This window comes from Trichechus manatus, unplaced genomic scaffold (genome assembly GCF_000243295.1).
Source record: "Trichechus manatus latirostris isolate Lorelei unplaced genomic scaffold, TriManLat1.0 scaffold00123, whole genome shotgun sequence".
Classification (NCBI taxonomy): domain Eukaryota; kingdom Metazoa; phylum Chordata; class Mammalia; order Sirenia; family Trichechidae; genus Trichechus; species Trichechus manatus.
The window spans coordinates 1,176,716-1,200,107 of NW_004444059.1; positions in this window are offsets into that span (position 1 = coordinate 1,176,716).

Here is a 23,392-nt window from a genome sequence, read left to right on the forward strand (position 1 = left end):
TCTTTCCACAGATGTAGTTGATTTGATTCCTGTGTATCCCATCTGGTGAGATTCACGCGTAAAGTTGTCCTTTATGCTGTTCAAAAAAGGTATTTCCAATGAATAGGTGGTTGGTCTTGCAAAATTCTATCACTTGATCTCTGGCATAGTTTCTATTACCAAGGCCATATTTTCCACCTACTGATTCTTTTTCTTTGTTTTTAACTTTCACATTCTAATCGCCAGTAATTTTCAATGCATCTTGATTGCACGTTTGATCAATTTCAGACCGTAGAAGTTGGTAAAAATCTTTAATTTCTTCATCGTTGGCATTAGTGATTGGTGCATAGTTTGAATAATACTCATATTAATTGGTCTCCCTTGTGGTGGTGTTGTTTGGTGCCATTGAGTCGGTTCAGTCTCATAGCAACCCTATAGGACAGAACTATAGAACTGCCCCATAGGGTTTCCAAGGAACAGCTGGTGGATTTGAACTACTGATCTTTTGGTAAGTAGTCAAGCTCTTAACCACTGTGCCACCAGGTCTTCCTTGTAGGCATATAAATATTATCTTACCACTGACAATGTTTTACTTCAGGATAGATCCTGCAATGTTCTTTTTGACTGTGAATGTGTCACTGTCCCTCTTCAATTTGTAATTCCCGGCATAGTAGACCATATGATTGTCTGATTCAAAATGGCCAATACCAGTCCATTTCAGCTCATAATGCCTAGGATACTGATCTTTATGCATTCCATTTCAATTTTGATGACTTCCAATTTTCCTAGATTCATACTTCGTACATTCCATGTTTCAATTATTAATGGATGTTTGTAGCTGTTTCCTCTCATTTTGAGTCATGACACATCAGCAAATGAAGATCCTGAAAACTTGACTCCATCCACATCATTAAGGTCAATTCCACTTTGAGGAGGCAGCTCTTCCCCATTCATCTTTTGAGTGCCTTCCAACCTGAGGGGCTCATCTTCCCACACTATATAAGACAATGTTCTGCTGCTATTCGTAAGGTTTTCACTGGCCAATTTTTTTTAGAAGTAGATCACCAGGTCCTTCATTCTAGTCTGTCTTAATCTGAAATCTCCACTGAAACCTGTCCACTACAGGTCACCCTGCTGGTATTTGAAATACTGGTGATATAGATTCCAGTGTCACAGCAACATGCAAGCCACCACAGTAGGACAAACTGACAGATGAGTTGTGGACAAGAGAATCTATGACCCAAAAAATGTAAGAAGCACCGCTATTGAATTTCACATTCCTTCAGCCTTAGCCAGACTGGTTTATTCACTCATCAATGAGATATTTATTGCACCTACTAGACACCTCGAAGGCATTTAGAGTTTGGCATATTTAAACCCTGACTCAGAATCTTCCCACACAAACCTGGCTTTCTTCTCGTGTTCTCTCTATCAGTGAGTGGCATCACCACCCAGCATTATGAAAGCCATCCCTGGGAATCATCCAAGACACTTCTTTCTCTCCCAACCCCAATATTTAATCCATCAGTCAACCCTGGTAATTCTGTCTTCCAAGTTAGCGAAAAAGAGGAAGACCCTCAATGAGATGAATTGACACTGTGGCTGCAGCAGTGGACTCAAGCATAACAACAATTGTGAGAATGGCGCAGGACCAGGCAGTGTTTTGTTCTGTAGTACATAGGGTGGCTATGAGTTGGAACCAACTAGGTGGCACATAACAACAAATCTATCTCACATCCATACACACAACTCCACCTCTACTGCCACGTCCATCGCCCAAGATGCCATTGTCTCCCACCCAGCCCCCACCTCACTGGTCTCTCTGCACCCACTCTGACTCCTCTCCAACCACCCTCCAGGCTGCAGCCAGAGGGATCTTTTAGAAATAAAAATTTCTTTATGTTCCCAATAACAATCCTCTTTCTCTTATATTGTGTTGAAAACTCTACTCTGGCTTCTCATTATTATTAGGATGAATCCAAAACTTATTTTTAAGGCTCCCATAGCCCAGTGAGGTCTGCACCCCCTCACATCCTCAGCTTCATCACTTTCTCCAACCCCCTTTCCAGCCTCCCTGCCTTCTTCAATCCCTTATTCTTGCCGTGCTCCCTTCTGCTACAGGAATTTGACATAACCTTTGATCTTCTCTTCCCTCTTCTTTTGACCTGATAAACTCTCAGATCTCAGTTACACTGATACCTCTTCGGGTCCTCTCTGACCTCTCTGACTAGTTTCAATCCCTCCTGGGTGGAGCAAATGGATGGATGCTCTGCTACGAACTAAAAAAGTTGGCAGTTTGGACCCATCAAGAGGTGCCTTGGAACAAAAGCCTGGTAATCTACTTCTGAAAGATCACAGCCATTGGAAACCCCAAGGAGTGCAGTTCTACTCTGAAACACATGGGTCACCATGAGTTAGAATCGACTTGATGGCAACATTTTTTTTTATACCAGCCATAGTGGGATGGGCCACTCCTTTGTGGTGCTTCTCAGACCTACTTTCTCCATGCATTTCTACATACTGTTCCTTCTGCCTGAGATGCTCTTTTCCTTCCTCTTTGCCTAGTTTACTTTTACCTAAACTGCATATTTCAGCATAACATCATCTCCTCAGGAAAACCCTCCAGGATCTCTCCCCCAGACCATGTACAGTCCTGTTGGTAGTGCCTATGCTTTTCTTTCATAACACTTACTATTGTTTGCAACTATACATTTATGCGATTGTTTGATTAATATCTGAGTTTCCCCCTAGATTATAAGCAAGTATTGTATCTCTTTTGTTAATCACTGTATCCTCAGAGCCTAGTATGATGTTTCACTCATTATAGATACTCACTAAATATTTTTGAAAGAATAGATAAAATAATGAATGAATGGGGAAGATAAATATGATTGTGCTTGTGATGTTCTTAGCACAGTATCTGCATATGGTAACACTGACATGGCACTGTTGTTGTTGTTAGGTGCCATCAAGTTCAATTCACAGCCACCCTATGTACAAAAGAATGAAACACTGCCCAGTCCTGTGCTATCCTCACAATCGTTGTTATGTTTGAGCCCATTGTTGCAGCCACTGTGTCAATCCATCTTGTTGAGGGTCTTCTTCTTTTTCGCTGATCCTCTACTTTACCAAGCATGATGTCCTTCTCCAGGGACTGGTCCCTCCTAATAACATGTCCAAAGTCTCGCTATTCTCACTTCTAAGAAGCATTCTGGCTATACTTCTCCCAAGACAGATCTGTTCATTCTTCTGGAAGTCCATGGTATATTCAATATTCTTTGCCAACACCATAATTCAAAGGCATCAATTCTTTTTCGGTCTTCCTTATTCATTATCCAGCTTTTGCAGGTACATGAGGCAACTGGAAATATCATAGCTTGGGTCAGGTGCACCTTAGTCATCAAAGTGACATCTTTGCTTTTTAACAATTTAACAAGATCTTTTGCAGCAGAATTGCCCAATGCATAGTATCTATTTTTAATTCCTTAAGAATTAACTTCTAACTTGTAAGCATGTTTTCCATGATTAAAAAAAAAATTCTGAAAATTATTCAGTCATAAAAAGCAATGAAGTGCTGATACATGCTACAACATGAATGATTCTTGAAAACATTACACTGAGCAAAAAACAAAAAAAGCCAGACGTAAAAGACACATACTCTACGATTCTGTTTGTATGAAATGTCCAGAATAGGCAAATCTATACAGATAGAAAGTAGATTGGTGGTTGCTTAGGGCCAAGGGACATGGGATGACAGTGGGGTGATAACTAGAGGGTATTGGGTTTCTCTTTGGAGTGATGAAAATATTCTAAAATTGCCTTTGCTGATAGTTGCACATATCTGTAAATATACAAAAAAATTGAATTGTACACTTTAAATAGGTGAATTGTATGGTATGTGACTTATATCTCAATAAAGCTGTTTAAGGGACATTGTTGGTTCTGTGGTATAATTCTCGCCTCCCATGCAGGAGACCCAGGTTTGATTCCTGGCCAATGCACCTCATATGCAGCCACTACTCATCTGTCAGTGGAGGCTTGCATGTTGCTAGGATGTTGAACAGATTTCAGTGGAGCTTCCAGACTAAGACTCTAGGAAGAAAGGCCTGGTGATCAACTTCCAAAAATCTGCCAGTGACAACCCTATGGATGCCATGAGTCAGGGTTGGTTGGATGGCAGCTAAGAAGTTGCTGAGTCCAAATTAAAAGTAATTACATTTATAATTACCTATTTAATGTCTTCCCTGATAGGCTGTAAGTGTCATGAGGATAGGATGCTTAGCTCAATTCGTTGAATTGAACTGAATAGCGTTCAAGGTGATGGCTGAAAAGTTAGCTAGAGTATGGCTTCCTTTGGAAGGCATCAGCCTCACTTCACAGTGGTAGTTAAAGGTCCATGAAGGGATGATCACACAGTGAGAGTCAATGTAGAGAAAAAATAAAACAAAAATGAGGAGGACAAAACTTTAGAGCCATTCCCAGCTTGAGAGTATAAGGAAATAAAGGAATTGTATGATCAGTCAGGCCAATATATGCCGTAATAAAAACAAATCTCAATGGCTGAACTCTACAAAGGTTTATTTCTTACAACACGTGTCCAACATAGGTTGGCAGGGGCAGTCTGATCAGTGTAGTCACTCAGGGACCTATCTTGACATCTATCTCCATGTTAGCTTGGGGAAGGGGAAGGGAAGAGGCAAATCGTCCTCTGGCTTATTCCACTCAACGTTTCCCCTCATGCACACACAGCTTATCTTGACCAAAACAAGTCACATGGCCATGCTTAACTTCAAAAGGGTCGGGGGAGGGTAACTGTATCATGTGCCAAAAGGAGAACCTGAATATTTATGAACAACCTCAATGATTATCTCCTTTGTGGTAAGAGAGGTTGTAGGAGAACCATGACAGAACAGACAAGAGGGAATTAAAAGAAAGTTTTAAGATCTAAGTGTAAATCTCATCAGTGGTAGGATTTTCATCTAGCATTTCCCTGACATCTATGCGCAATCAAGTTCATCTCACCTACTGGACTGTGGAGTCCTTTAGAGCAGGATGATTCATCTTTTTTGTCCCCAGCACCCAAACCAGTACCTGGTACACAGGAAGTGATCAACGTGTGCTTGCTGAAATCAGATTTGTCTTCCCCTCAAGAGAGTATTTTCTAGATGGCTGTTATTACCAAGCTCATAACTTACTTCACTGAAGTATCATTTTGTGAGGATGTTTTTGTCCAACATGGACATTCCATGGAATGTCTTTGTCTATGAGGAGGCTCTAGCTCCAAGTACAATTTTATTGGCCTCAAAAGAAAACTTTATAACATTCTATTAAAACTGTAAGTGACAGTTATTGCTTAGGGGACACTGAGCTTCTGTAAAGTGTTATGGAAAAATTTGAAATAGATAATGGTGATGGCTGAATAAAATGATAATCTTATTTATTGTCACTGAATTGTGCACATAAAAAATGTTGAAATGGCAAATATTTTGTTATGTATATATTTACTACAACTAAAAACAAAAAAACTCTAAGGGACTTAGGAATAGTAGAATAGTGGTTTCATTTTAGCTTTATTTAGTTTCATTCTGTGGTTAATTAAGTAATCTCATTTTGTTCTAAAATATAGTTATATGATTTAGATAAGATTAGAAAACTACATAACACCTCCCAGAGGAAGAAGTTTTGTAAGGTTTTCCCCTAAATAATTTAGAGATGTAAGAAAATGGTGAACATTAGAGAAAAATTGGTCCATTAGAGAACAAAGGCTTTGGAATTAAGCAGATGTTGGTTCAAGTCTGGTCTTCATCCTGTACTCTTTGTGTGATATTGGGTAAGTTATTTAACCTCTTTCAGCCTCAGTTATCTCATCTGTGGAATAGGGTTAAAAAAAATAACAGAAATGAAATAATCGAAGTATTTAACAACCATTAAACACGGCACCAATCATTAGAAAGAAGACATAATAAAATCAGGACAGACACTGGTTCCAAATAACAGCTATGGCCATACAGTGCTTACAGCTGAATAGCGTTCCTCCCTACTTCATAGAGATATTGAGAAATTGAATATGAGAACGCTAAAAAATGCTTACCACAGTAACTCATACATAGTTGTTCTGTATGTTTCTGTAATGATCTCAAATCCCTTGAGGTATAAGTCACTATTATGCTTTCAAAATACATATGTATAAAAACTCATCATATGAACTTAGAAATAGACTAGGTCTACCTTTGTGAGGCATTAGCATTAACTATAAGTCATTCGAAACCTGTAAGTCATCAGAAAACTATTTAGAAAATTTCTGAATTTAGACATAGAAACATAGATGTGAAGTATGCAAAGAACATAAACAACTTTTAAGTTCACTTTAACCTGGCATGCTGTGACACTAGAAAACAACATAAATCTAAATAATCTCCCTAATCTCTAACCTTAATGAGAAGATGCATCATTTGGCTACTCTTTAACTCTGGAGAAAAGACATAACATACTGGTCTTTGACGTCACACTGGCCCTTGTGTGGAGCCAAGGTGACAAATTCACATATAAACCCTAAATTTCTGCTCACTCACTGAAAGAAGGCAGAGATGAAACTAAGATTTTTGTCTGCCACCATCAACCTTGGACTCTAGCTATGAGGGACCACTGCCAAATTTGAGCCACGATTAAGTCTTCCTCCTTAGACCTCCCATTAAAGGCCTGAATACTAAGGATTTGAACTCTAACCATTGAACTAACATTGTGATTGTTAACTCTGATTCTCTGGTTCTGAATGAATCTTGTGGAGTCTTACTTGCATGCCTTGTCATGACTACCTTGCAATAAACTAAACAAGTTTATGCATGAAAAACCTGAGTATTTCTCCACCCATTTTCTAAGATAAAACCCTACACAACAGTAGTAAATGCTCAAAGACACCAAGACTCTTGTAACTGCCTTCTCTACTGTTATGTTTGCTGATTTTCCACCACTATAATGAGCCAGCCCCTCTTTGTCTCTGTTTCTACAACTACCAACGGACTCCCCTTCTACTCTGTGTCTTTTTTGTTTCTGCTTAATAACAATAGCTTATTATGTGTCAGGTATTATGGCAAGTATATGAGTTATCTCATTTAACCTTCACCACATCCCTCTGAGATGGGGTTATGGTTCTTATCTCAGAACTGAGAAATGAGGGAGAGTCAACTTGTCCCAAGTCACACAGTTAGTAAGTGGTTGGGCCAGGACTGGAACTGGAACCTGTGCTCTCAACCACCAAAACATACTGACGGTTATAGAATTCTTTCTTACTCAAAACTGTTGCTTCCTCATACCCTATATTATCTGCATTATCAATTTGTGATTCTTTTGTTCTTTCCACTACCAATTGCTAGATGAGGCATTGGTGGTTCAATGGTAGAATTGTCACCTTCCATGTGGGAGACCCTGGGTTGATTCCCAGCCAATGTACCTCATGCACAGACACCACCTGTTTGTCAGTGGTGGCTTATGTATTGCTGTGATGCTTAACAGATTTCAGTGGACCTTTCAGACTAAGATGAATTAGGAAGAAAGGGCTGGTGTTCTACTTCCAAAAATCAGCCTATGAAAACCCTATGGATCATAATGGTCCAATCCGTAAGTGTTTTGTTCTGTTGTCCATGGGGATCACCATAAGTCGAGGGCTGACTTGATGGCAGTTAGCAACAACAACTACTACGAGTACTAGCTCTCACACTGTGGAGCTACATTCAGACTTTTTGGAGAGAGAGGATTTGATTGATCCAGGAAATTCACATCATGCCTATTGCACCATGGACTATGTCTAATCTATAGATTGTCTGTCCTTGGTTCAGTAGGCCTCCTCTTGTCCAATTATCTGTGGCCAGGTGGGATGGGTACACATTAAATGAAATGACCCTCCAAGGAATCGCCTTTCTCAGAGTGTCACGTATGTCCACAAGAGGTTCGTCCTGAAGCAGCCTCACTTATATGGCTATTCCCAGAGAGAGACTATAGAGACAGTGTTAGAGTGAGGTTCCATTGCTCTCTTTTTGGAAGGAGCTTTATCCATTTTTAATTGGAATCCCAATTAATGTGTATTTATAGACTTATTCTTGTTTTTTCTTTCTCTTCAATTTCTAAATCTATCTCAGAGTAAAAATGTCAATTTTGTGATCCATTCCAGGGGAGGAAATAGAGATATGAAATACTTTAATTTGATACCTTTGATTTATTTATAATATGAGTACAATTCAGGGAAAATACATAAAATGAGTTTCCTGAGAAGAAATATTGTAATGTGAACAGGCATGTTTATGAGTATAAAAAGGCCAAAAAGCACAGGCAGTTGGAAAGCAGATCACAAATGCTTTTCCTAAAAATTGATACCTTGCACTCAGAAGTTTGGTAAATTAACAAATTGAACAGCATTGGCCCTACAATGAGACAGAGTGCTTGGCTACCTTCTCTAAACAGAAGAAGAATGAGTTCCATTTGTGTAGAATTTGAAAGCTAGCAGATGACTTTCACCTATTATCTCACTGGATTCTCCCTTATCCTTTGCAGTACGTACGGCAAGTGTTATTCTCCTACTTTTCAACCTGGGAAACCAAGGCCAGAAAAGTTGTAATTCAGCCAAGATTTTTTTTTCTTTTTTTTTTTTAATTGTTGTAGTTTAAGTGAAAGTTTACATTTCAAGTTAGTCTCTCATACAAAAATTTATACATACATTGTTATGTGACCCTAATTGCTCTCCCTATACTGTGACAGCACACTCCTGCTTCACCCCTGATTTCCTGTGTCCATTCAACCAGCTCCTACCCCTCTCTGCCTTCTCATCTCACCTCCAGACAGAAGCTGCCCATTAGTCTCATGTATCTACCTGAGCTAAGAAGCACACTCTTCACGAGTATTATTTTAGGTCCCACAGTCCAGTCCAATCTTTGTCTGAAGAGTTGAATTGAGCCAAGATTTTGAAAGAAAGTATGGGCAGATGCAAAGATTAGACTTCAGGTGGTTTGCTCTTTTGGTTTGAAGGATGCTGCAAGATGCCCAGCCCACCCCCTTGATGGCCTCCCGCGGTGACTAAAACTTCAGTGAGGTGGAGCCGTTTAGAGCACAGGATGGCACTCAGCTCCACCACTATGAGAACTTGGACAGACGATTTAGCTCCCCACGTCTTCATTTTCCTTTGGTATAAAATTGAGATAATTATAAACCTAACTCCAGGGCCTAATGTGATTTAGATAATGTCTTTAAAGTACTTAGCATATGTTAACCACTTATTAAGTGGTGGTTATTACTATTACCATTAAAATTATCCCTTTGGGTTCAGCTATTGCTGTCTTATTAAAATGTAAATATGTCCCTTAGCAGGTCAAGCACATTAACCTGTAGGTGACAGCTCATTAAGAAGGAACTGAGGCAGGGCAGTCATGTTGTTATAGGGGAAAAGCTGGTGGGTGACTCTTCCAGGGTCTGGGACAGCAAAGGCAGTGGGTGGGTAACTGGGGCATGGTGAGCCAGAGCCCCGATGGGAGATATGAGGTCACAGCAAAGGTAGACCTCACTCTGTCACTTTAAAAAAAAAAAAAATTGTGGTGAAAATATACACAACATTCACCAATTCAACAATTTCTACATATACAAATCAGTGACATTGATTGCATTCTTCATGTTGTGTAGCCATTACCCATTATTCTTTTCCAAATTATCCCACTATCATTAACACACAACCCTGGTGGTGCAGTGGTTAAGCGCTATGGCTGCTAACCAAAAGACTGGCAGTTCAAATCCACCAGGCGGTCCTTGGAAACTCTATGGGGCAGTTCTACTCTGTCTTACAGGGTTGCTATGAGCCAGAATCGACTTGACGGCAATGGATTTGTTTTTGTTTTTTGTTTTTTGTTTTTAATAAACATACACTCAATGCCCCCTAAGCAAAAACTGCCCCTCTTTCCCTTACTCTCACCCCTTGTAATCACTAATAATCTTTGGTTTCTCTATATTTGCTTATTTCATGTAAGTGAGATCATATAGTGTTTGTCCTTTCAAACCATGACTTCTTTTGCTCAGCATAACGTTTTCAAGGTTCATCCATGTTGCGGTATGCATCAAGACTTCGTTTCTCTTTGTGGCTGAGTAATATTCCATTATATGTATGTACTACATTTTGTTGATTCATTCATCTGTTGATAGGCAGTTTGGTTGTTTCCATATTTTGCCTATTGTGGAAAGTGCTGCAATGAACACTGATGTACAATTTTCTGTTTGCTTTCCTGCTTTCATTTCTCCTGGGTGTATATATCCAGAATGGGGATTGCTGGGCCATATGGTAGTTCCATGTTCAGCTTTTTGAGGAACTGCCAAACTGTTTTGCACAGCATTTTGCATTTCCACCAGCAACGGATGAAAGTTCCAGTTTCTCCACAACCTCACCAACACCTGTTGTTTTCTGTATTTTCAATCATTGCCATGCTATCAGGGGTGAGGTGCTATCTCACTGTGGTTTTTGATTTGCATCTCTCTAATAGCTAATGGGAGCCCTGGTGGCAAACTGGTTAAGAGTTATGGCACGCTACTGCTGCTAACCAAAATGTCAGTGGTTTGAACCCACCAGCTTCTCCTTGGAAACCCTGTGGAGCAGTTCTACTCTGTCCTATAGGGTCACTATGAGTTGGCATCGACTTGATGGCAATGGGTTAACGGCTAATGATGTTGAACATCTTTTCACGTGCTTGTTGGTCATTTGAACATCCTCTTCGGCAAACCGTCCAAGTCTTTTGCCCATTTTTTAAAAATTGGGTTTGTCTTTTTGTTGTTAAGTTGTAGAAGTTGATATATACATACATGGAACCCTGGTCACATAGCGGTTAAGTGCTCAGCTGCTACCCAAAATGTCAGCAGTTTGAATCCACCAGCAGCTCCTTGGAAACCCCATGGGGCAGTTCTACTCTGTCCTATAAGGTCGCAGTGAGTTGAAATCGACTCAATGGCAATGGGTTTGATTTGGTTTATATATATATATTAGACCCTTATTGGACGCTGTCACATTTTGCCATGTGTTTGCCAGTGTTTGCTGCACGGGGACCCACGTGAGACCTCAGAGTGAGTGAGATGAAGGCTCTCCTCAGTCACAGCTCAGGAGATTCCAGACAACATTAGGGACCATTAAAGAAAAGTTCTTATTCAGATTGCGGGGGTATTAGAGCATCTACAGATTCCTAAGAACTAAACCCCAAATCCATCAACTCTTTAGGATGAGTAATTTAGATGAGGTGGGAAGGGTGACAGGGAGCTCTTGAACTGACAGGGAATTCTAATTCTCTAACTAGCCCTTCCTCAAAACAAGCTGGGCTTATTGCTTGATTAATAAAATTTATTTTCCCTTGGAATTATGTTGAGAATTTGTTGTCAGCAAACCTGTGGAGGAGCCAGGGATCCCCCAGGTGACAGAAGGGTTCAGAAGTGGTGCATCTCCCCTTGGAACTCACGGATTCCACGTCCTTCTGAATACTAATGTGGGCTGCTGAGTGTCTTCTTATTTCTCCAGTAGTGGGGATGCTGCTTTCTTAACTTTATTGAGGAAAAGGGAGGTGGTGTCACAGCCACATTTTCTTATTGCAAGGAGAGAGAGTTATTCTCTTCCGAAAACTAATAAAAATGCAAGAGGGAAATGCATAACATAGTAAACAGCTGTTATCTCTGTTGTGTGCCATTGAGGAGATTTCGACTCATGGCAATCCTATATGACAGAGTAGAACAGCCGCTTTGGGTTTTCTAGGCTGTAATCTTTATAGGAGCAGATTGCTAGGTCTTTCTCCCTTTATGCCGCTCAGTGGGTTTGAACTGCCAACTTTTCAGTTAGTAGTCAAGTGCTTAACTGCTGCACCACCAGGGCTCCTTCTGTTATCTCTAGGTAATACAATTATGGGTGACTTTTATTCTTTATTTTTTTTTCTGTCTTCTAAATTTTCTATACCCATTGCCCCCTTTGCTGTTGAGTCGATTCCGACTCATAGCAACCCTATAGGACAGAGTAGAACTATCCTATAGAGTTTCCGAGGAGCACCCAGTGGATTTGAACTGCGATCTTTTGGTTAGCAGCCATAGCTCCTAACCACTACGCCACCAGGGTTTCCAAATTTTCTATAATGAACATATATAACTTTCATAAACATAAAAATATAATTATATAACTATGTATCTATACTGTATTTTTTTCAAATAATATGCTCACGTAAATAATGCACTCACACATATAACGTGTGGAAATGAAATTAAGTAAAATAGTTCTGGCATAGTGCGCCTATGCATATACTGCACATGTGACATTTCCAGAAGTGAATTTCTGCCTCATTCACCCTTCCTCCCATGTTACAGGTAAATCATATCGTTCTGTTCATTTTCTTTCTTAGTCTGGAAGCTCCGTTGAAACCTGTCCACTATGAGTGACCCTGCAAATATTTGAAATACTGGTGGCATAGCTTCCAGCATCACAACAACATGCAAGTCACTACAGTACGACCAACTGACAGGTGGTGAGGGCATGCCGTACACATGGGATTAAAGGTAAAAGGGCATGAGGGGTTCTGCATCCTTTTGAAGTGAGTAGCATCTGGGATCTTAAAAACTTGTGAGTGGCCATCCAAGATACAATTATTGGTGTCTACTCATCAGGAGCAAATGAGTAAGAAGGTAACCAAAATCTCAGAAACTAAACAAATCTACAAGGCTGATAGTCTACTCAAGCCACAGCCTCATCTACCCTGAGAACTAGATGGTGACCAGCTACCACCACTGACAATTTTGACCAGGGTCACAATAGATGAATCCTGATAGAATGGGAGAAAAATGTAAAACAAAACTCAAATTCTTAAAAAAGATCAGATTAACTGAACCAGTGAAACCAGAGGACTCCCTGAGACTATCACCCTGAGACACTTTTTAGACCTTGAACCAAAATTACCCTCTGATACCACCTTTTAGCAAAATAGTAGAGTGGCACACAAAATAAAGGACATTACCCATAAGAATGACGCTTGTGATGGTTAAGATTGTATGTCCACTTGGCTAGGCCATGATTCTCAGTGTTTTGGAAGCTGTATAATGTTGTGATCACTTCCCTGTTGAAATCTGATATGTGATCACCCCCATGATGGAATCTGCTGAGTGGTACTGGCAGGGGCGGGGCCTGTGGCGGCTCACCACCCCCTCGGCCTTCATCTCTCTGTCCTCTGCTGGCAACTTCCTGCTGCTTGCCTTGCCAAGGTTTTTGGCTTGTTCCAGACCCAGCAGCACTCCTCTTGTCATCTCACTTGCAGTTCTCGGCACTTGAGCTAGCAGCTTACCTGTTGATCCTGGGATTTGTTGATCTTCACAGCCTGCGAGCAGGAGTCCTATTCCCTGACCTGATGATCTTGGGTTCACCAGCCCCTACAGCTACGTGAATCAGGAGAAACCTTGCGGTCTTGCCTGCCAATCTTGGAATTCGTCAACCTTCACAGCCTGTGAGCGGGAGCCCTGCTCTCCGACCTGCCGATCTTGGGCTCACCAGCTTCTGCAGCTGCATGAATTGGGAAAGGCCTCTACCCTGATCCACAGACGTGGGACATTCCAGCCTCTACAATCACGTGAGCTGTTTTGTTGATATAAATCTCTCTATATCTATATATATATTTATACACTTTACTGGTTTTGCTTCTCTAGAGAACCCAGACTAAGACAATATGCTATTAAAAAACTATCTGTCTGAGACCAAAATGTCAACATTTACTCTAAAGCAGAGATGAGAAGATAAGGGAGCAGGGAAACTAGAGTACTGGAAATGGAACAAACAGTACACAATTAAAGAGAATGTTGACACATTGTGAAAAATGTAACTAATGTCATTGAACAATTTGTGTGGAAATGGTAAAATGAGAACCTAACTTGCTGTGTAAACTTTCTCCAAAAACACAATAAAATATTACTAAAAAAAAAGGATATGAGGGGCCTGGTAGTTTTTAAATGTAAGACAGAAGTGACTCCTGGATGGTCTGTCAGTCAGGGTTTTCCTGAGAAACAGAAGCAATAAGAGATATCTCTCTCTATATATATATATGTATGTATACGTACATACGTAAAAAGATTTCTTTTAAGGAATTAGCTTATCCAATCGTAGGGGCTGGCAAGTCCAAAATTTGTAGGGCAGGCTGGCAGGCTGGAAATTCAGGCAGGAGTTGACACTGCAGTCTTGAGACAGAATTTCTTCTTCTCCAGGAAACCTCAGTTTTTGCTCTTAAAGCCTTCAACTGATTGGATGAGGCCCACGCATATTATCAAAGGTAAACCCCTTAAAATCAACTGATTATAGATGTTAACCACATCTACAAAATAGCTTCACAGCAATATGTAGATTCATGTTTAACTAAATAACTGGCCTAGCCAAGCTGACACATAAAACTAACCATCACAGAAGGTTACCAAACACCCCAGGCCGCTAGTACAGCAATGAAGCTTGTTATGCAGTATTGATAGTCACTGAATTTCTCAAATTTTTTTTAACTAAGAATACTTCTTAGATTTTACTTTGACTTTTTAATAATAACAATATAACTAACATTTATTGAGCACTTACCATATTCTGACCCTATTCAAAGCACTTTATAGGTATTAACCTCATTTAAGCCATTAACAACCCCATGAGATTGCTGCTATTATTATCCCCATTTTAGAGATGAGGAAACTGAGGCCAAACAAGGTTAAACAACTCACCCAAGTTCACACAGCCAGTGAACAATGGAGCCAGATTTCATATTAAACCCAAAAACCTGCTGCCGTGCAGTCGATTCCGACTCGTAGTGAATATATAGGAGAGAGTAGAACGGCCCCATAGGGTTTCCAAAGCTGCAAATCTTTACAGAAGCAGACTGCCACACCTTTCTCCCATAGAGGAGCTGGTGGGTTCAAACCGCTGGCCTTCTGGTTAGCAGCCGAGCACTTTAACCACTGCGCCACCAGGGCTCCTGATTTCACACCAGGCAATTTGAATACAGAGTTTTTCCTCTTGACCGCTATTGCCCACTGTGGGTTTTTGCTTGCAAGTCTTCTCTACTTCTCTAACTAATGGCACAATAAAAAGAAATTTGATATTTTTGTATTTGTAAAAGTGCCATGTAGGTTTGGGGTCAGCTTTGAGGAATTTGAAAGCTGCCTGTCCGGCCTGTAATTCAAATACATGAGGCACTGGTTTTTACAGGAACGATGTTTTCCCTTTCTCCTCGTCTTGCTGTTTCTGCTTCCTGTGCCATGATTGTATTTTTGTTTTGTTTTTGTTCCCCACTAAGTAATCTGCTTGAAGCACGATGTGAACTCACCACTCTAAAGGTGACCTTGGCATTTTCCAAAAGATGAGTGTCTTTCATAGGCTGTGATGTTGGGTTTATTCTTTCTACCATGTTCTTTCAAAGGCTGAATTTACTCTTCAGACAAGCTCCCAGTTGCCTTATGCGCACAGATTATGGTTTAAACCCCCTCTCGTAAGGTCTAGTAGGATCACTGAATTCAACTGAGAACTATTAACCCACCAAGACATCGGAAAAGCAATGACAGAGAACAGCTTACAAACAAAATGTGATGCCTTGCTGCAGACTCCGTCTTTCTTTAATGTTGGAAATTTGAAAATTTCTTGAGTTTAGAGCAGGATTCGGTCCCATTTGTGAATCAAATTATAGGTCATCGTTGTTGTTGTTGGGTGCTATTGAGTCAATTTTTGACTCATAGTGACCCCAACTGACAGAGTAGAACTGCCCCATAGGATTTTCTAGGCAGTAATCTTTGCAGAAACAGATCAGCAGCTCTTTCTCCCAAGGAGCCACTGGGTGGGTTTGAACTGCCAACCTTTCAGTTAGCAGCCTATTACTTAACTGTTCTGCCACCAGCCCTCCTTAAATTATACATAATGAGCCCTAATTTAGACTGTCAGAGGTCCTGTCTAGGTTCATAAAATGTAACAGGTTTTTTGGGTTTTTTTTAAATAATTTATATACACCATCCAATTCCAAAGCATTTGAGTGCCTTCTTCATAACTAAGCAAGCATTGATGAACTAAAGATTTTTTGACCAACCTGAAAATAATAGTCTAATCCCTCAAGTCTCAGCTCCTGTGTCCTTTTCCCTAGGAAACTTTCTTTGATCTTCCTAGTAGGAAGCAATCTCTGCTTATTTATGAATAGCCTAAGTGTCAGCCTTTCCTCTGCTTTTGAAGAATCCATTCTTTTGTGTGTTTGGGAAAGGGGAATGTTGCCATGTACTCATTCCAGTGTTATCCAGCGATAGCCAGTCCTGTGATGGTGTCATTGGCGCTGTCACTCTCTGCTGTGCCGTGGGCTTCTCCTCACTCTTCTGCTAGCTGGGCCGAGAATAGAGTGAGGTGAGTGAGGCACCTAGGGAGCAAAGTTTAAGGAGGTATTTGTTTGAGGGGTTGTGTAAGTGCAGGGTTGGTCTGCACCAGTCCTGGCCTCGGCTGTCAGCCACAGCCTAGAATTTGTGGGCAGCAGCCCTGGTGGCGCAGTGCGTAAGAGCTTTGGCTGCTAACCAAAACGTCAGCAGTTTGAATCCACCAGGTGCTCCTTGGAAACCCTGTGGGGCAGTTCTGCTCTGTCCTATAGGGTCGCTATGAGTCGGCATTGACTCGATGTCAACAGGTTTGGTAGGTTTTTTGTTTTTTAGTTTTTTTATTACTTCAGTTATTTGAAGAACCTGGGGAAGATATGCCCGTCTCACTTTGATAGAAAGGTTCTACTTCAGGAAAGCTTTTGCCTGAATGTTGGGGAAAATGTTATAAAAAGGGAACACATTTACAGCAATCCAATTTTTTTTTAATTCTACTTTAGATGAAGGTTTACAGAACAAATAGTTTCTCATTAAACAGTACGCATATTGTTTTATGACAATGGTTAACAACCCCACGACATGTCAGCACTGTCCCTTCTCAACCTTGGGTTCTCTATTACCAGCTTTTTTGTCCCCTCCTGCCTTCTAGTCCTTGTCCCTAAGCTGTTGTGTCCCATCAGTCTCATTTTATGGGGCTGTCTAATCCTTGGCTGCAGGGTGAACCTTGGGAGAGACTTCATTACTGAGCTAAAAGGGTGTCCGGGGGCCATATTCTCGGGGTTTCTCCAGTCTCTGTCAGGCAAGTAAATCTGGTCTTTTTTTGGGAGTTAAAATTTTGTTCTACATTTTTTCCAGCTCTGTCCAGAGCCCTCTGTTGTGGCCCCAGTCAGATCAGTCAGTGGTGGTAGCCGGGCACCATCTAGCTGTACTGAACTCAGTCTGGTGGAGGCTGTGGTAGTTGTGGTCCATTAGCCCTTTGGAGTAATCTTTTCCTTGTATCTTGTTTTCTTCATTCTCCCTTGCTCCCAAAGGGGTAAGACCAGTGGAGTATCTTAGATGGTCGCTCACAGGCTTTTAAGACCCCAAATGCTACTCACCAAAGTAGAATGTAGAACATTATCTTTATAAACTGTGTTATGCCAATTGAGCTAAATGTTCCCCGAGACAATGGTCCCCACAGCCCTCCGCCCAGTAATTCAGTCCCTTGGGGAGTTTGGATGTGTCTAGGGAGCTTCCATGACCTTTCCTTCTACAAGTTGTGCTGGCTTCCCCAGTATTGTGTACTGTCTTACCCTTCACCAAAGTTACCACTTATCTCTTGTCTATTTAGTATTTGCCTCCACCCCTCCCATCCCTCGTAACCAACAAAGATTGTTTCTTTTTGTGTGTAAACTTTTTCATGAGTTTTTACAGTACAGGTCTCATACAATATTTGTCCTTTTGTGATTGACTTATTTCACTCAGCATAATGTCCTCCAGTTTCATCCATGTTATGAGATGCTTCACAGATTCATCATTGTTCTTTATCGTTGCATAATACTCCATTCTGCGCATGTACCATAGTTTGTTTATCCATTCATCTCTTGATGGGCATCCAGGTTGTTTGCATCTTTTTACTACTGTGAACAGTGCTGTAATGAACGTGTGTGTGCATATGTTTATTCGTATGATGGCTTTCTAGGATATATTCCTAGGAGTAGGATTGCTGGATCATATGGTATTTCTATTTATAGCTTTCTAAGGAAGCGCCATATCATTTTCCAAAATGGTTGTATCATTTTGCTTTCCCACCAGCAGTGCATAAGAGTTCCGATCTCCCCCGCAGCCTCTCCAGCATTTGTTATTTCCAGTGTTTTTGATTTGTGCCGGTAATGCCGGGGTGAGATGGTATCTCATTGTGGTTTTAATTTGCATTTCTCTAATAGCTAGTGATTGTGAGCATTTCCTCATGCATCTGTTGGCCACTTGAATACCTTCTTTGGTGAAGTGTCTATTCGTTTCCATTGCCCATTTTTTAATTGGATTATTTGTCTTTTTGTTGTAGAGGTGTTAGATTTTCTTGGAGAGTTTAGAGATTAGACCTTTGTCTGACTTGTAATGTACAAAATTTTTTTCCGTGTCTATAGGCTGTCTTTTTTACTCTTTTGGTGAAGTCTTTTGATGAGCGTAAGTGTTTAATCTTTAGAAGATCCCAGTTATCTAGCTTATCTTCTGGAATTTGTGCAGCAACCCAATTTTTAATGTTGTTATGTATTATCTATAAGGAGAGTGATGATGTAATCTGCTGTACAAACTAAGACACATTTGAGTGTAAAAAGGGGAATATCAGGACTTCCTCTACTGGCCACGAGGGAAAAACAGGGACTGGATTTACCCTCCCACCTTCAGAGAGGTGGGTAAACAACAAAACAAAATATGGGAAACAACAGTTTTCAATAGGTTGGACATCAGGGGACAAAGGACAGGAACCCTTGAGAAATGAGAAACCAATGAGGTGGGCCCTATAATTGCCCCAGATTACTATCTGGAGAGAGTTTCCAGGCTGCATCCTAGGGAGGGGGACCCCAGGTGGAGCCAGGCCGTCTCCCTGTGTTGATCCTGAGGAGATGCTGCTAGGAGTGTAGGACGAGGCAGCTAGAGTTCACAGGACAGAGCACTGAAGAAGAAATAACTACACAGAGAGGGAGCTCTAGAGATCTGCAAAGGCTCCCCCTCAAGTACTCAGCTGACTCCTGGTCAGTGAGCGCATGTGAGGAAAGTGCCTGAGGCCAGGGAACCAACCACCTGAAAGGAGTAAAGGGAAATGGGCGGACCAAGGGACACCACTGTAGAGAACAGAGGGCACAGAAGACAGCACCAGGATGCAGTCCAAGTCCCCTCTGCCCACCATCATGAGGTTAGAGAAGCCCTTTTTCATACAGTGAGGTGTTATATTGAAGAAGAATAGGGGATGAGAAGAAAATCTGAAGTTTTCTTAAGAGACTGCTTAAGGTATTGGATAGAATTTGAATTTATTAGATTGGTCTAAATTGTTTTGTTTTACTTTTGCTACCTAATGTAGCAAAAATAGAACAATTATGAAAAATACAGTGTATTTTTTCTTTGCCACTTTGTGTCTAATGCATAGATTTGTGCTCCTGCTGGACCACTTTCAATAATCCACTTGTGCCATTATTTTTAATTTGCATAATTGGCTGTGGCTCAGCCCATTTGTGGGAAAAACAAAACAAACCCCAAAACACAAAAACTCTTTTAAGCACAGGATGAGTCATTGTTTTCGATTCTGATATATGCATGACCAAGGTACGAAATCTATATCCTATAGTAACATATATATATATGTACATATATATATAGTTAAGGTTTTGTTTGTCATGTTTCATTTTCCAGGATTCCCCCTCAGCCCTACCCCCCAAAGAGAATTATATCACTATACATATTCTACCATAACAGAGAGGGAGAACAAATGTTACATTGAAATATTTGTTCATTTGCCTTAATCATATCTCAGAAGTGGAAGCCCTTCTTTGCCTTTAACATCAAAGTTTCACAGCAAAAAGTGTAAGATGTTGGCTAAATTAACCAGTAGAGAAAAGAATCATTAAGCAGAGTAGCACTTAAGCAAAAAGGAAGACATCGTTTCAGAACTCGTTACAAGGAAAAGAGCTCCCTTGGGCAATACTTTTGGTGTGATTATTTTAAAATTCCTATTAAACACCATGAATCCTGGAGATTCAGTTTGCCTGTAAGTGTGCCAACTGGTAGAAACCCACACTAACGGGCCTTTAACTTCTGACATTGGGTCCAAAACATTTGATATGGGATGTAGCTGAACTTTTCCAAAAGATTCTATTATTAAATGTATTTTTCTTTTAAAATCAGTGAACCCGATTTCTTGGGAAGTCCAGAATAAATTGCACCAAAATGGATGGGATTTTTATGTTAAAAGAGCAGTAATTGAATTATATGCATGAAGCGTCCCCTAAACCTTATAACTCCACAACTATTTAAGAAAAGAAAGGTGCTGAGGTGGGGGCTGTCTATGCTCAGGAGACAGTCCTTGATGTACCCTTATTTATTTTGTTCAAAAGTAGTTAACAAATCCAAATTTACATACAAAGCCCCTTCCACTCAAGAATTTTGAGAAGTTATCAAAAAACAAATCACATTATTTTAATAAGTTTTACACCAAAAATATTCCACTGCCAAACCCAAACTCCTGGACAAATACACAAATTTATCAAACTTTGTTTTGGTTCTCAGGCAAAGATGATTTTGTTATTTTGAAAAACTGAACACTGCCCAAACAGAAATATCTCACTACTCTGAATGTTTCAAAAAAAAAAAAATCATTTTTCTTTACTACTTGATTTGGAAAGTACTTGCTGGGTAAAATTTCTTTTTTTGTTGTTGTACTGTACAATGAAGGATATATATCTTAACATGAACAGCCCAACCCCGAGAACAATTTTACAAACTGGTCTTTGGCTCCTGGGGTGCATCTCTGAGGGCAGTGAAAGATATACTTCTTATCTGGGGGAAAAAAAAAAAGCAATAAAGGTTTAGATAGTCCATATAGGAGATAGGGTTTAGTACTATCTCCTAGAGAGTGCTAGGTACTCAGTGGGAAACTCAAATATTGATTGATGGTAGACCCTGCTTTGCTGGCACCTGTGCAGTAAAAGAAACCTTTTAGCAAAATACTTAAAATATAAAAAAGCTAGATGGTAGAGATTCCTGTGATTACTTTGCTCAAAGAACAGTTGTAATTTCATTCCAAATTCAGCTTCTAAGGGACTAGAACTCACTATTGTTAGTACTCAAAGCCTAATATTAACTTTGAAAATCAAAGGGCCTTAAAATTTTTCAGCTGGAATGAAGAGATATTCCATGCTCAGTTTTTCATGTATAACGGAATATACAGCTCCTAAGAAATTTAAAAAATGGAATAGGGGATCTTAAGAGAGAAGACCGGAAATGTGATTTGCGGCACATAGCAAAAGCGCATTTAACACCAAGCTTTGTGGTACAAACTCTATCCTATGAACAAAGGGCTTCCACTGAAGATTTTCAATGAGCAGAAGAGAAATGGGACGGGCACAGTATTTTAGGAAGAGCAATCCAGCCTTCAGTGGCCTGAAATCCTTAATTCCTGTTTAATTTAGGCACGGAAAGCAATAGGTGTACTATGAATCAATCACATGTGCAATCTGCTGTATCATCTGTCCCAGCCCTTTGGGGTCTTCAGATCATGCTCAAACACGCAGAATTTATGTCCATGTTAACATCCTGGAACTTGACATTTGCCCATGTGAAACATGCTACTGTTTATTTGCAAATCCTATCCTTTCTTTAACTCTGTTTAAGCCTCTATTCCTCCAAGTAAATTTTCCCACCCCCTAAATACAAGAGGTCATTAAAAAGAAAGGAAAGAAAAAAAAAAAAGACCAAAATGGATGTCAGAAGAGACCCTGAAGCTTGCTCATGAATGTGGAGTAGCTAAAGTGAAGGAAGAAATGAAGAAGTAAAAGAGCTGAACAGAAGATTTCAGAGGGCAGCTCAAGAAGACAAAGTATTATAATGAAATGTGCAAAGACCTGGAGTTAAAAAACCAAAAGAGAAGAGCATGCTTGGCATTTCTCAAGCTGAAAGAACTGAAGAAAAAATTCAAGCCTCAAGTTGCAATATTGAAGGATTCTATGGGGAAAGTATTGAATGATGGAGGAAGCATCAAAAGAAGATGAAAGGAATACAGAGTCACCGTACCAAAAAGAACTGATCGACATTCAGCCATTTCAGGAGGTAGCATATGATCAATAACCAATGGTACTGAAGGAAGAAGTCCAAGCTACACTGAAGACACTGGCGAAAAACAAGGCTCTAGGAATTGACGGAATACCAAGTGAGATGTTTCAACAAACGGATGCAGCGCTGGAGGTGCTCACTTGTCTATGCCAAGAAATTTGGAAGACAGCTGCCTGGCCAACTGACTGGAAGAGATCCATATTTGTGCCCATTCCAAAGAAAGGTGATCCAACAGAATGTGGAAATTATCGAATAATATCACACACAAGTAAAATTATTCTGAAAATCATTTAAAAGCAGTTGCAGTAGTACATTGACAAGGAACTGCCAGAAATTCAAGCCAGATTCAGAAAAGAGAACACGGAATGAAGGATATCGTTGCTAATATCAGAAGGATCCTGGCTGAAAGCAGAGAATACCAGAAAAATATTTACCTGTGTTTTGTTGACTATGGAAAGGCACTCAACTGTATGGATCGTAACAAATTATGGACAGCATTGCAAAGAATAGGAATCCCAGAACACTTAATTGTGCTCATGCAGAACCTGTACATAGACCAAGAGGCGGTCATTCAAACAGAGCAAGGGGATACTGCGTGGCTTAAAGTCAGGAAAGGTGTGCGTCAGGATTGTATCCTTTCACCATACTTATTCAACCTGTATGCTGAGCAAATAACCTGAGAAGCTGGAGGATATGAAGAAGAACGAGGCATCAGGATTAGAGGAAGACTCATTAGCAACCTACAATATACAAATGACACAACATTGCTTGTTGAAAGTCAAGAGGACTTGAAGCACTTACTGATGAATATCAAAGACTACAGCCTTCAGTATGGGTTGCATCTCAACATAAAGAAAACAAAAATCCTCACAACTGGACCAATAACATCATGACAAATGGAGAAAACATTCAAGTTGTTGAGGACTTCATTTTACTTGGATCCACAATTAACATCCATGGAAGCAGCAGTCAATAAGTCAAACAACATATTGCACTGGGCAAATCTGCAAAAGACCTCTTTAAAGTGTTAAAAAGCAAAGATGTCACTTTGAAGACCAAGGTGTGCCTGACCCAAGCCATGGTGTTTTCAGTCGCCGCGTATCCATGTGAAAGCTGGACGTGAATAAGGAAGACCGAAGAAGAATCGATGCCTTTAACTTGTGGTGTTGGTGAAGAATATTGACTATACCGTGGACTGCCAAAAGAATGAATAAATTCATCCTGGAAGAAGTACAGCTGAAATGCTCCTTGG